Source organism: Elephas maximus, chromosome 10 (genome assembly GCF_024166365.1).
Source record: "Elephas maximus indicus isolate mEleMax1 chromosome 10, mEleMax1 primary haplotype, whole genome shotgun sequence".
Classification (NCBI taxonomy): domain Eukaryota; kingdom Metazoa; phylum Chordata; class Mammalia; order Proboscidea; family Elephantidae; genus Elephas; species Elephas maximus.
This window is the reverse complement of record NC_064828.1, coordinates 75,001,038-75,016,850: the sequence shown is the minus strand read 5'-3', so window position 1 is coordinate 75,016,850 and position 15,813 is coordinate 75,001,038. Positions and strand designations below refer to the sequence as shown.

Genomic DNA, 15,813 nt, shown 5'->3' with positions numbered 1-15,813 from the left:
ACAAGCTCATAGAATATGTTAATTTATCAATGCATTAAACACTTTAAAAGGGCTGTTAACGTACAAAGTTCAGTGTATAAGGAAAACGGCAGTTGTAACTCTTACTGCCACCTCAAAAATAAGCAATATATTGATTGATTTTAAAAAGTGATCTTCTATCTAGAACAATTGTTTTGATTAGGCTGATAATTTTTTTAGTGGTATTGTCTGATACTTTTAGGTATGGAATTTCTTACATCCTAACTTTAGGAAAAAAAAAAAACTTTAGGTAGTACTTTAACCTTGAGCAAACTTTACTTTTTCTTCTAAAAATGACCATTGATAAAACATTAATCTATGAATCCTTTGTGGAGCCCTGGTGGCACACTGGTTAAGTGTTTGGACGCTAACAAAAAGGTCAGCAGTTTAAATCCACCAGCCGCTCTTTGGAAACCTTACTCTGTCCTATAATTTCTACAACTAGTATGAGCAGAATAAGGGAGTCAAGAAAATCTTCAAGTTTTAGTCAGAAGAGCAGTAACTGTTTTTTTTTTTCTCTCTCTCTGTCTTCCTTTCTTAAACCACACTCTGCTTTATTTAAAAAAAAGAATCCAGTTTTTTTTCTTTTTTTTCCCCCCTCCAAGGGAGATTAGCAGAGCTCATGTGATACAGGGTGCCCTATTTGAGAGCTTTTTAAGGACAGCATTCGGTCTCTTAGGCTTAACAAGCAGCTTTTTTTTAAGCTTCAGCAAGCAATAAAAGCCCTTCTGCACTGGGGTAACGAAGGAGTCTGAAGAGATTAGCCGTCCTTACCTCTGAGGTATTCTGCCCAATCTGAGGTAAAACACAGAATATACCAAAATAAGCCTATTGGGCTGAATTAGAATTAGAGGCAAGGTACACATAACACTGGCAGCTAATAAAATCAGTAGGAGAAAATATTTACACGTTTTAGTATGCTTACTATTTTATTTCTGTTTCTCTCAGTGCCGCTGTGAGAGTAGGAAGTATATGCTTAAACACCACCATCTGCTCAGATAATGTATTTAAAGTACAGGTAAAATGCACAATGGGTGTATATATATATATATATATATATATATATATATATACATATCAACATACACACGCACACTCAGGAAGACTGGTGTAATTGTACTTTCTGTTATAAAGTTTAAATTTCTAAACCTTTCTCATCCAACAAGCTGATAGTTTTTGACTCCAAACTTCCAGCTGACTGCCCTTCCTGAATCATTCTTTGTGCTTCTTTAATCTTTAAGCGGTTGTGTTTTGCTTAGCTAGACATCCTGGTTTTCCTTTCTCCATTGTTGCTGAAAGAAAAAAGTTGGGCTGTGGCCAAGTCTGATGATTCAGGAGGCTCGGGAAGAGATGTTCTCCACACAAATAGTCATTATACTTCTGGGAAACTACCAGAGGAAGGTTCATTTCATTATATATCCAAGTTGCTACTGCCTTGCTTGTCAAATTTCAAAATCATCTGTAGTTTGAGATGGAAAAGCATTTAAGTTGGATCCACAGAAAATAGGTTTAACTAAGAAAGGGAAGTGAAGCATATTATAGTAGCAAAGGTAGAAGTAAATCAAGAGAAAGGAATTATAATAATCTACTGAAAAGTTACAGTCTCTAAGGTACAGAGAGTAAATACTGACAAATCTCATTACAGCTCATTGGGGGAATTTCATTTGACAATTCACAGATAGCTTTTTTTTTTTCTCCCAAAATATTATTTCCCTATTCCAATAGTGAAGATATGTAAGCTTTAAACAGTGAAATATCAACAAGAAAATATGATTTGTAATACGCTACTACTACCTGTGGGAACTCTGGTGGCATAATGGTTAAGAGCTATGGCTGCTAACAAAAAGGTTGGCAGTTTGATTCCACCAGGCACTCCTTGGAAACCTTATGGGGCAGTTCTACTCCATCCTATAGGGTCGCTATGAATCAGAATCAACTGGACAGCAATTGTTTTTTTACTATTTATACCTGTTGCGGTCGAGTCGATTCTGACTCACAGCAGTCCCATAGGACAGAGTAGAGCTGCCCCATAGGGTTTCCAAGGAACGGCTGGTGGATTCAAACTGCAGACCTTTTGGTTAGCAGCTGAGCTCTTAACCATTATGCCACCAGGGCTCCATGCTTTGCAATAGGCTTACTAAATTGGGGGTGAAAAAGAACAACCCATCCTGATAGCCATTAAATTGCACACACAACCTAAAAGCTGTCACAAATATGATTTAGGGAATATTGCATTTTCCTTGGCTGTTGACATAGAAAGTAGATATAAGAAACGTGTTACCTTAAATGCATTATTTGATTAGTAAGTAACTTAGTATCTGCTGGGTGTAAGACAATATGGAAGTTACTGTATGTTCCATTATACGGACAGATGTTACACCATTTGCGTGGCACAAATAGTTAAGCACTTATTACTAGCCAAAGGTTGGTGGATCAAACCCACTCAGAGGTGCCTTGGAAGACAGGCCTGATCTCTTTCTGAAAGTTTACAGCCTGTAAAACCCTATGGAGCAGTTCTACTCTGTACACATGTGGTTGCCATGAGTAGGAATCAACTTAATGGCAACTAGCAATAACAACAAAACACCTAACACTCACCTACATCTCTGTCCTCATCTTATTCCATGTTCCTCATTACGTGCCAGCAGTTTTCTTCTTGTAGCTTTGAATACACCAACAAAATTCTCAACTTTTACTGATTCTTCCTGCGGTGTGCAACCCCTGGACCTTCAAAAGATGCTGTCTTCATCATTCAGGTTTCAGCTCAATGGTCTCCCTCTCTGAGAGGTCTTCTTGGCCAGCAGGTCTAAAGCTCTCCATCCTGCCTCATCGCTTTTCACCACATTAACTTGCTTTATATCCTTCATAGTCTTCAGCCATTTTTAAAAGGCAATTTTCAGAAAAATGGAAAATCACTACTCTCATGCAGGTATAAAAATGAACACGTTAAATATTCCATTCTACTTCTTAATTAATGAAGGAAGCAGGCAGAGGTTACAATCAGCTCGAAAGACAGTCTGTGTATCAGACAAATTTATAGATCAGGAATATTGAATCAAATGCACAAATAAAGACAAAATTGTTACTTGAGTGTTGGGGGTCGAGGAGACATGAAGTCAATTTTACCTCTACCAGACAGTGTAGAATTTAAATGTACATGTTTATAAGAATTGTTTTGCATTGCTATCAGTCACCTACAATTTCCAGTGTTGTAAAGTTGCTCAAAGATAACGGAAGACCAGAACTAGATAAACTGGAGAAATATCTTCTATACAGTGCACAGCTTTTCACTGAACCTCAATTTTCTTTTTCTATATGATGTACAAAATCACTTATATACTTACCTGTTTATTTTCTTTTTAATTCATTCAACAACCCATCCATGAATGGCCCCAGTGCAAGCTTCCTGAGGACAGGGGTATTGATTCACTAATGAGTCCCATGTACCTGGAACTGTGCCTGACATACAGTAAGTACACTATAATATAGCTGAAAATATAAGGGTTATTTTCACTGCTGTGTCTGTAGGTGCTATTTTCTTGAAATTTGTAAAATCTTGTACACATTTTTATCCTCTTCCTGTCTCCTGCTAATTTCAGCATCATAGTTTCCACCCTATAAGATTGCTATTGTTGTTGTTGTTGACAGATGCCATTGAGTTGCTTCCAACTCATAGTGACCCTATGCACAACAGAACGAAATATTGCACCATCCTCACAATTGATGTTACGCTTGAGCTCATTGTTGCAGCCACTGCGTCAATCCGTCTCGTTGAGGGTCTTCCTCTTTTTCGCTGACCCTCTACTTTACCAAGCTTAATGCTCATCTCCAGGGACTGGTCCCTTCTGATAACATGTCCAAAGTATGTTAGCGGAAGTCTCACCATCCTTACTTCTAAGGAGCAGTCTGGCTGTACTTCTTCCTATGCCACCGGTGTCAGGTTGCTGGGATGTTAAAATGTGATAATGTCTGTAAGGCAAATAGCACAGGACCTGTGCTAATAGATATAGCTATAGAATGATACTAAGTGTACAATTCAGGAAGTTCAGTGTGGCACTGAGGAGTGGCACAGGCTTCCTGTATAGTGGCCTTCACAATGACCATGGGGGTTCTTTGCACTCCAGGTACAGTGAAGTTGAATAGGGAGTTGTAGGCTTGACTCCTCAGGTGTAGGAGAAAGGGAAGGTAATGATTAAAAGGCTTAGCTGGATCACAGGCCCAAGCTGGGGTAAAGAATTACCCAGCCCCAAATATTAATAGTGCCAAGGTTGAGAAACCTTAGAGAAAAAGAGGAAGAGAACCCTTGAAATTTTCTGTTGTCTAAATTCTAAGGAGATCCACTTGCTTTAAATTGCCATAACTGGATTGTGGACTATTTTATTCCACCTGCACTTTGCACTTTGGCATCTGACTCAGAACCCAGTCAATTGATTAAAAGGTAAAGACAGAAAGCACATTGTGACCAGGGCCTGGGCATGTGTCAGACCACAGCACCAGGTGCCCACTACTCGCTACAAATCCCTCAGTGGATTGCAGTCGCAATGCCTTACTGAGTCTACCCGTGTGCCATGACATCGAGGTCTGCAGCAGTGTTCATATTAGCAATGCTGAAACTTCCACCTTTGTGAAACAAATGCCAGGGAATTTTCCACAGAGAGCTTCAGTCTCCCTATTTCTTCTCATTTCTGGCTTAGATTGAAAGAAGAGAGATTCAATTTCTGGTCCTCACTGCATAAAAGCCAAAAACAAAAAAATCTACCGCTGTTGAGTTGATTCTGATAGCGACCCTATAAAAAAAAAAAAAAAAATAGGACAGAGTAAAACCGCCCAGTAGGCTTTCCAAGGCTGTAATCGTTGCAGAAGCAGACTGCTGCATCTTTCTCCCGCAGAGCGGCTGGTGGATTGAAGCGCTTTAACTGCTGTGCCTCCAGGGCTCCTCTCCCAGCATAGGCAGAGGGAATATTTAGAATGAATTGGCTGTAGACTTTTAAAAAACATGACCTTATTACATTGTTGAGTATCTGAGAAATATTCAGTAAAGTACAAGAAATTTAAGCTTAATCCTTGATACGATCATTGCAAATATCCTATACAGGTTGGTGTAGGTTTTCAACAAAATAAAGTCATTATCACACAGTTTCTGAAATTAGAGTGATCATAATCCAAACAGAAAAAAAACAAAGACAAAAATGTTGCTGTCGAGTCGATTCCGACTCATAGCGAATCCAAATAAATCAGACTATAATTGAGGCAAAAAAAGTTGAAATTGTCAAAAAGCCTTAACAATGACTGTTATGAATTGAATTGTGTACTCAATATTTGTGATAAATCCTTACCTGTGGATGAAATCCCACTTGGGAACAGGGTTTTCTTTGTTATGTTAACAAGGTCGTATCAGTGTAGGGTGTGTCTTAAACCCAACCATTTTTAAGAGGTAAAAGGAACAGATTAGGCACAGAAGCAAGAAGCAGAAAGCATAAAAGAAGGGGAAGAACATGCAGCTTGGAGATCAGCAAGGAATCAAGGAATGCCTGGTCTACGTACAAAAACTGAACGAGATGTTCCCTCAGAGATGACAGAGAGAGTGGCTTCCTTTAGAGCCAGTGCCCTGAATTTGGACTTCTAATCTCCTAAACTGTGAAAAAACAATTTTCTGTTCTTTAAAACCACCCACTTGTGGCCTTTCTGTTATAGCAGCACTAAGAAACTAAGACAATGAACCATCTGAAGCGTACACGTGATCTAACATGAAGCCATCATGATGAGTTGGGAAACTACTCAGAATTTAAAACATGCAAATACCAGGCATCTGTAACATGAAAACAAACTTACTCAACTTTTGCACCAATGTTTACATTCATGGGATACTTAGACCATTACTTTAGATTTTTTGCTAAACTTACCCATAAATATTTAGAACTCTTTTTTGAAGTTTTCTTGCCTAATAGGGAAAGACAAACAGCTGCAATTGAGGAAACACTTTTTCTTTTGCCACAACGAATTTGCCTGAAATGATATATGGAAAAGAATATGTTGAAAAACTAAAATGCGTTTCTCTGTCAGCAAATACTATTTGAAGACTCATGGGGAAAACAATGTTGCAAATTTGGAGAAGATAATGTATTTGAATATATTATCCAGTGGAAGAATTGCTAGAATTGGATGAAAGCACAGACATTTTTTAACATGTTTCAGCGTCAGGTACTTTCTGTTTCAATAGTGACTGTAGAAGTAACTACATCTTTGTGGAGCAATAAAGGAATAATGTACCAGAAATGATATATTCTCACCATAAGTGAACTGATATATTTATAAGATAAAGCTGTGTCATAATTTGGTAATAAATTGACTCAAAATTATAACGACTTAATTAATTAGAATTTTATTTTTTGCTCACATTAGTTCTTCTGTAAGTCTGACGGCTTCCCAAGGCAGCTGTCTTCCAAGCAACGGCCTAGTGATTCAGTGTCTCAGCACAAGGCTTCCAGGTCTCCATGTAGCAGGAAAAGAAAGGACTGGAGTTTCAGGCAGGGGCTTCTTACTCTTTGGCAAGAAATGACTCAGGTCGCTTCTACTCACATTCCATTGCCTAAAATGAGTCTACGGCTCTGTGTAACCAGGAAATAGAGAGCTAGATATTGTCGACCACTAGTAATGCTTTTTTCATTTAATAAACATGGTAATTTATGAGGGAATGTATAAGGATAAACTTTACGGAGCTGTTTCTTTGTCAGAAATGAGAAAAAGATTCCAGGGCAAGATTATAATACCGTCTGTGTAAATCATTTAGTGCGTTTTTCAGACAATAAGCAATGAGGCTGAAGCCTGATATCACCACCAAAACCCAAAGGTGAGGTTAATATTAAAATACAAGGACTTTTCAACACAATAGAATCTTCAAAATACTTACATGAGATGGAGTAATAAGAATTTGTATTTCATAGATGTTTGTTGGTAATCTAATGACAATTCATTAAACAGTTACGGAACTTAAGTATAAATTATGCATTTTTTATCCGAAGGACAAGGGTTCCAATGTTGCTGATCATTTATGTGATGATATACGGCTTAGTTTTATGTTACTTGGCAGATATTTTTGGGAAAAGAAAGTCTTTGCCTTTCAAGGTAAATTTTAAATTTGGTGTTTAAATAATAAATGGTAAAGTACTTTTGAGAAACAATCATGCTATGCAAAAGCATTTTGAAAATAAATGCATAGAAATGCTTTATTTATAACTGAAAACATTATAGACATATTAGTCATACGGTTTATATCCACACACTTAAAACATTCAAAACAGAATTTTGAAATCTCCTTAAGAATTAAAACAACGGCCATTGAAATGAATAATTGGTGGATAGGGATTAAAATAAATATCATAATTTAACATTCATGTCACTATTATCCAACTCTTTGATTTGCAGGGTATCTGTGCGGGGTATCTTTTACTGCTATGATAGCCACTGAAATCAAAAATCTAAATAAACTAAATCTAAAAGAGCTCCCCACCAAACCTGTTGCCGTCAAGTTGATTCCAACTCGTAGAGGCCCTATAGGACAGAATAGAACCTGCCCCATAGGGTTTCCAGTGAGCAGCTGGCGGATTTGAACTGCCAGCCTTTCGGTTAGCAGCCGTAGCACTTAACCGCCGTGCCACCAGGGCTCTAAAAGAGCTCAGAGCCCATATAAAAAGCATTCCATAAAGAATGGTGGTGGTACGGCACACTAGGACAATCTAGTTAGGTTACAGAAACCTATCTAAGCAAGTAGGGTTGCAAGATGTGACCCAAGGAGACTGGTAACTAGAAAGTGCGGTCTACCCAACAGTAAAGCCATGATCATGACAAAAAAAAAAAAAATTTAATTTTTATTCATTCAAGTATTCAACAAAGATTTATTGAACACCAACTTTACTTTAGGAATTTATTTAGGCATTGGGAATATAAGGCTAAATAACCACATAAAAATACCTCTTATATTCTTGAGCATTTATTCATCATTATTATTAATATTAATATTCTTAGCACTTTTATGTGTATTAACTTATTTAATATTCACAGTCCAGTAGCTTAAAATGTGGTTTTGTCTTCATGTTCTTGTATCAAAATGGTTGCTTCAGTTCCAGCATCATTTTTATATTCAAGGCAGGATCAAATGGAAGTGTGAAAGGCGGGTGACACTTCTAATATTTATTAACAGAATGTTAGTTTTGCGTAACAGTAAAACACTAGTTTTATCCAGCTCAGTGTGCCTATGTGATTAAATTATTCTCCTTCCCAGATCCCATTGCAATTGTGGGAGCGTGTGATCGAATTCTAGCCAACAAGATGCAAGTGAAAAATTCTGTGTTAAACTCTTGGGAAAAGTCCTTTAGAAGACATCTTCTGCTCATTTTTTTTTTTAGTTTTTTTTTTCTTGCTGAATTTTTAGAGTATTCACATAATTTGAATACAAGTCCTTTGTTAGATATGTATTATGAAAATATTTTCTCTTTGTGGCTTAATTTTTTATTCTCTTGAAGTGCCTTTTGCAGAGCAAACATTTCAAATTTTGACGAAGTCTAATTTATTGTTTTTCTTTTATTTTATAGATCATTCTTATGTAGTTATACCTGAGAATTCTCTGTCTATTCCAAGGTAACAAATTTTTTTCCTGTATTTTATTCTAAAAGGTTTTATAGTTTTTCAATTTACATTTGAATCTGTGATCTATTTTGAGTGAATTTTTTTGTATACGGTAGAGGTCTAGGTTGAGGTGGTTTTCTGTATTGTTTTGTTTTGCTCATGGATGTCCAGTTAATGTAGCACCACTTGTTGAAATTACTATCCTCTCTCTGTTGAATTTCTTTAGCACCTTTATGAAAAATCAATTGACCATAATTGTGTAGGTCTATTTCTGGACTCTCTATCCTATTCCATTGGTCCTATGTCTATTCCTTCACTAATATATGATAATTTTCAGCAAACGAATAGAGAAAGCAAGACATGGAAGCAGGAAAACCATATAAAATGGTCCAAGAAAGAAGTCATGACATCTTGAAAAAGGTGGTAGCAGCACAAGTGAAAATAATTGGGCATATTATGAAAATATTTAGAAGTAGGAGCAGAAAGGATTTTCTTACATGTACGAAATGGAGTGTGATGAAATTGAGAATAAAAAAGCAAAGTCAAGGACAACTCCAAAGTTTTTGATGAATGATGGAAGGAAAGCTGTTTCCATTTTCTGCAACTGGAAACACTAGGGGAGAAGCAGGCTTGAGGGAAGTGAATAGTTCATTTGAGGGTATATTAAGCTTGAGAAATCTAATAGACTTGAGTGGAGTCAAGAAGTAGCCATATTTATATATTTGAGAATAAAGTTCAAAGGAGAGACTGGTGCAGGAAATAGACATTTGGGAGTCATCAAAGTGATGCTGTTATAATTCACAGGACTGAATTAAGTAACAAGATATATACAGAAGAGATGTGTGAGGCAAAGATCTAGGGCATACCAAACTTTAGAGGTATGGAAGATAGGCAAATACTGGGAAAAGTGACTAATAAGACCCAGAAAGTGATATAGAAGAGTGAAAAGTCAACTACTGTATCTATTAATAGTTGCTGATAAATGGAATAAAATGAAGCTTAAGAAGCAACCACTGAATAGGAAACACAGAGGCCATAGTGAAATTGGTATAAAGTATTTGGGGTGGTGGTGATGATATCCTGCTTAAGACTGGAAAAACATGATAAAAATAATGGATGTCAGTGAAGCATACATTACACATATATTCAAAATAAAAAAGTGGCGAAAGAAATAATGGGAAGAGGTGAAATTGAGATGAACTCATTAGCATTTTCCTGTAAAAGGAATAATAGAAATGTTCAGTAGCTGGAGTAGAGCGGGAGGTCAAGGTAGTTTTCTGTGAAGGCAATGAGGTGGATTGGCATAATAACCACAACAATGGACTCAAACGTATCAACGATCATGAAGATGGTACAGGGCCAGGCAAAATTTTGTTCTAGCATACACAAGGTCACCATGAGGCAGTGCCAATTCAAAGGCAATCACCAGTACCAACAGTATTAGAGTATGTTTGTATTGAAAAAAAGTACCTAAAATTAATAACTGAGGTGCCTGATGAATAGGAAAGAGCTACGTTCTCATCCAAAATCAGATTTCTAGTGTAAGACTGCAGCCTGTCATTTCTGTAAGTTTCCACTGTGCTTTGCAGATGAGTGACCTTTAGAGAAGAATGGGGAAACTCTTAACAAACAGTGGAACTTTAACCACTCTCAGCCAACAATGAAGGGCCAAGAATACAATTTGTGAAGGAATGTTTGTCAGAGAATGTTTATCCAGAGAGTCTTGAGATAACGTTTGCATAGCATGAAGAATGTGTATGTAGCAGAAAATTTCTAACTAAATTAACTCCAAGAAATCTATCAGCTAACCTTGGAGATGTTTAACTATTGTCTTATAACGATATGTAAATCCAAATTGCCATGATTGCAACCTCCTACACTTGTTTCTCTACTGGATAAAAACTCTTTGCCCTGTGGAACACTGACAGCCTCTCGACCTTGTGTTTCCCAGTTGACGAATTGTTTGTTGTTGCTGTTTTTCGCAACTAAACTTGCTTTTACTTTAAATGGACTCCGTGATTAAGCTTTAAGACTGTGTAACTTTGGGAATGATCCTGTATAAGGTAAAAAATGGTGACGCAACTGCAAAATGGGACAACTGGGAGAGCATATGGGATTCAGTGCTTGGGTAGAGGGTGGGCATTAGGCCTGTAGCAGAAAGGCAGACTACGTGCAGGTGGGTTGGTAGGTTTGGCAGTGGAAGCATGAAGCCATTCTTTTCTGGCTGCTTTTATTCACTCAGTGAAATAACAAATAATTTACAACAATTGAGCTTGACATAAGGAAAAGAGATGTTAGAAGTCCAGGAGAGTGGAGAAAACATAAAATAATCTATTAGGAGAGTCGGGGAATGAATTGATAAAGGGATTTAGGAAGATTTCTAGCTATCCCTTAGGTCTGTCAGACCATTTAGCTTGCATATGTTTTCTCCAGTTATGTTTTTCTACTCAAGAGCAGATATAGAGGGAATAAAGAGCTAGATTTATCCAGAATTGGGCAGTATGAAAGAGCCGTGGTGGTACCGTAGTTAAGTATTCGGCTGCAAACTGAAAGGTCAGTGGTTCCAAACCCACCAGCCGCTCTGCAGAAGAAAGATATGGCAGCCTGCTTCCATAAAGATTACAGCCTTGGAAACCTAAGGGGCAGTTCTACTCTGTTGTATAGGGTTGCTACAATGGCAACAGGTAAGTGATACTCCATAAAACCGTCATAGTGGTCTCCTAAAAGTCGTCATGCCAGTTTCCAACTTAAAATGCTTCCGTGCTTTTTCATTTGCCTTAAGGTTAAAATTCAAACTCATTAGCATGGCATTCTCCAAGATCTCATCTGGGTCCACCTGTCCAACCTCATGTCTGACTATTCCCTAGCAAGTATTTTGCACTGCAGGCATAACAAAGTACTGTATTTGCAATTTTAGGAATTTGCCTTCTCTCAGGGAGCTCCAGTGGTACAATGGTTAAGCACACTTGGCTGCTATGTTGGCAGTTGGAACCCATGAACTGCTCCATGGGAGAAAGATGTGGCAGTCTATTTGCATAAAGGTTTATAGCCTTGGAAACCTCATGGGGAAGTCCAACACTGTTCTATAGGGTTGCTGTGAGTTGGAATTGACTTTATAGCAATGGGTTTTGATTGGTTGGTCCTTGCTCTCAATCATTCCCCTGTCTTGGGCAGGCTTTTCCCACTGCTTCGAGTGCTTTTGATCTCTTTCTTTGCTTGGTTAGCACCTGCCTATCATAAAGAACTTTGCTCAAATGTCACTCCCTTTGGAAAGTTGTCTCTGACCCACTCTTTTTTTTTTTTTTCCCTCCACTTAGGCCGGATTGGGTGGTGCAAAGGGTTAAGTACTAGGCTACTAACTGAAAGTTTGGTGGTTTGAATCCACAGAGAGGCAGGAAGAAAGGCCTGGCAAACTACTTCCAAGAGGTCTCAGCCATGGGAAACCCTATGGCAGTTCTATTCTGACACACATGGGGTCACCATGAGTTGGAGCTGACCTGACAGTAGCTGGTTTGTTGTTGTTGTTATTTTAGACTAGATCAGTTGCCCCTTTTATTAACTCCTATATTATGAAACTCTACAGTAACATTTCAGTTCTCACCAGTTCTGGTATTTATTAAGAGCTGAATACAGGTGTCAGGTATTGAGCTAAGGGATAGGAATATACAAAGATGAAGATGAACTCTAAGAAGTACTTGTTTTAGTCTAGCTCCCTTTAGATGCTGTGTACTATTGGTTTACGTGCCTTTTTTTTTTAGACTATAAGCTTCTTAAAGCAAAAAAATAGACATTCATCATTTTGTCAACAAAGTTATGTATATTACTTGGCACACTGTGTGCTCAATAAACATGTTTAAATGAATAGTTTTGGCTCTACTTCTATCTGGAAGATAATTTTGAAGGCCTTAAAAATTCTTGCAGGATTTTAAAAATAAGCATACCTAATTTTTTTTTTTATTTGCAGATGGGCAGAGGTATTATCTATATATTTATGATAAAAATCCTTCCTGACTTGCTACTTCTCTAGCCCTCACATCTGTTTGCATTTTGGCAGAAGCACAAGCTGTATCTGGGCATTATTTATGTAATGCCTCCTCTTAATACATGCCTTGGCTGAGTGGCTCGAAAGCACAAGCTTTCCTATTAGATCAGGTCCTTATCCCTGATAGAATACTAAACTTAGTTTTCTTATTTTGCATTCCAGTTGCTTTAATAGACATCCTAGAGCTTTTCTTATTAGCCCCCACTGAAGCGCCTATGACAGCTGTAAACCATTAGTTATCAGGCCTGCTGGAGGCCTGCAAAGCACTATGCCATGATAGTGTGATTAACCCAATTCATGCAACAACCATAATTCTGAATTTCTGATGGCGTTTTAATAAGGACGAATGGGGAAGAGAGTATCTCAGAGCTACTAAAGCTTATTTTTCCCCCAATCAATGCCAGAGCAAATCTGTGATAACATCTTTTCTTAACAACTGAAAAGAAAAAAAAGTATACATATAAATATATATACACAATAATAAATATACCTAGTTCTTGCCTGATGAGGTAAACTGCAGATACTCCTAGGAAATATTTTTTATAAAGCAACTCTGATATTTCTGTCTGTCTGTGAGATGTCTGTCCATGGAAAAGGGGAAGTGAGTTGGAAAATGTCTATGCACACCCCACCACTGGCTCCCAGCTGTTTTTATGGTGGTCTCTTTCAGTCAGGAGCCTGTGCCACAGTGTACCCAAGGTTCTGGGATCTTCTTTAAAGGCAGTGTTCCCAAATGGTCTCTGATGAGTGAACCAGAGCTTGAACACATCCCTGCTGCATCAGGCTTTAGGCATTAAAACAGGAAACTGACAAACAAAAAACCAAAATACTCTTTTATACATCATCTCAGTCAATCTCGGTAACGTGAATAGTTGAATTAAACATGAAATACAGGCAATGCAATGTTTCCATCAGAGCTTGTATCCATTTCATATTCTTAACTGCCTCACTACAAATTTCTCTTTTATAGGATGCTGGGAGAAAAGGCAAAAGTTTCCATGCAATATGACAATAAAGATCATCAATTTAATTACTATATTTTTTGAGAATACTTAATTATTTTTACTATTTATAAATGTATTCAATAAGTTCACAAATACTTTGTGATAGGCATTTTGTGGAGTGGTGAAAACCCAAAAGTGTTAAAAATAAACATTCTTTCATTCCCGCAGTGAGTTTATCATGTAAAAATGGAAACTAGCATTAAGCATTTTCTCACATAAATAAATGTATGGTTATAATTTGTGACAAAGGGCCTGGAGTAAAAGTAAAGGGAAGGACATGAGAATATAAAGTGTTAGGCAGCCTTCTCCTCCCACTCCTACTGCAGTCAAGGTGTATTCACAGAAATAGTGTGGACCAACCATTCTGAAACCCTAGTGTTCACAGATAAGCCCATTGTTTTGCTTGAGTCAAAGTCTATCGGTGTGCTGGCCAGGAACCAGCTGGGTTGAGGACCTGACAGCCAGGGCTGTTGCCCTGCCCTGACCTATAGAACTCTCTATGATAGGCAGCTGCCTGGGAAGGAAAAATTGATGTTTGTTGCAAGGCAGGAAGGCTTGAAACATACTCTTCTCTTCGAGCTCCCCCAGAATCCTTCCAGATCGTCTACGACAATAAAAGATAAAATCATTTATATCTCACTTTCCAGTTCTTCCTAACTCTTCCACACATATCAACCAGTGTGAGCCTCACAACCATCCAGGGAGGTAAGGTTTACCATTTTCATTAATAGATAAGGGTGATGAGGCTCAGAAAAGTTAAGTGACTTGCCCAAGGGAACACAATTAATACATTACCGTGCTGGGGTTCAAACCCAGCTCTCTTGAATCTAAAGCAGGAGCTCTTTACACTACATTATGGTATTCACCCCCTCCATGGTGTTCATCACCCCAATTCCTAGCATGGTTGTTTAGATCCTGACTTTACTTGCCATCTAGTTTTTGAACACCTCAGGAAGAATTCTAGTCTTTCTGGAACTTAATTGTCATGTGCAGAATATTGGCCACATGGAACAGATTTCATAAAAGGGTCACTTTCTTATAAAAAGTAGGACATTCCAATGGCTGGGGTCACTCTGTTTGTTAGATGACGGTACAGGCACCTGAGAAATAGAAAATGACAAATAAGATCTTTAATGAAAAATCCATAGAAAGCGATACATTGAGTAAGAGAAAGATATGAGGGATATTTTTGTTTAGCCAGGGAAGTCACTGTCTTAGCAACAGTGACTTTTTTGAAAATCGAGTGTTTAGCCACTTCAGGAAGGTAGATTATTGTAATGATGTGACAAAAACATATCAGTGAAAAGCAGACTTCTCTGGGGAAAAATCAAAGCCTTTTTTTTTTCTTTTTCTTTTGGTAGCTCACTCAAGGACCAGAGTTGAGGTATTAAAAAATGTCACGGCTGACTAGGAGTATATACCAAGGTGTATATAAGGTTTTATATGAGAGACTGACTTGACTTGTAAACTTTCACTTAAAGCAAAATAAAAATTAAAAAAAAAAAAAGAAAGTTTGCGGGAAACCAGAGAAAAAGTCATGGCTGGTGTTCGCTCTTGCCTGGCAAGAAGGGCCATTAAGCTAGGCCTAGGAAAGGCGCTTACAAGCAGAGTACTTTATACTAAAATATCCCAGAATCAGTTTTTTTCTTTCTGACTTGCATCGTGTGCACAGGGATGCTTCATTTTATACGTACATTTTTTTTTCTTTTAAGAAAAAGAATAGTAGTGCTTGCTTTGCCAGCAGGTATACTAAAATTGGAACGATAGAGATTAGCATGGCCCCTGCGCACGATGACATGCAAGTTTGTGAAGCGTTCTGTGTTTAAAAACAAGAGAAGAGAAAGAGTAGTGTTCAAATCAAACCAGTATTAGCGTGGAATGTTAGAGTCTAGGAACTAAGGTGCTTAGAAAAAGAAATTCATATTTCGTGTACGCTCTTCTATGTTTCTGGCATGCCAGAATCTGGGGTGAAAGGACGGAAGCCTGGCTAAAGGTATGGTAGCTGAAATCAGACCTCCTAGCTTTGAGACTTTACCCTACTACTTATTATCTGTACGTCTGATGAAAAGTTATGTGACTTCTATTATTTTATCTATCAAATGAGAAGGGAATGCATTTCTCTCT

General features: G+C 37.8%; 1 pseudogene; it reads left to right on the top strand.

The window, feature by feature from the left end:
• Positions 1–15,418: 15,418 nt before the first annotated feature.
• On the top strand, positions 15,419–15,515 carry LOC126084915 (uncharacterized; annotated as a pseudogene).
• Positions 15,516–15,813: the final 298 nt, after the last annotated feature.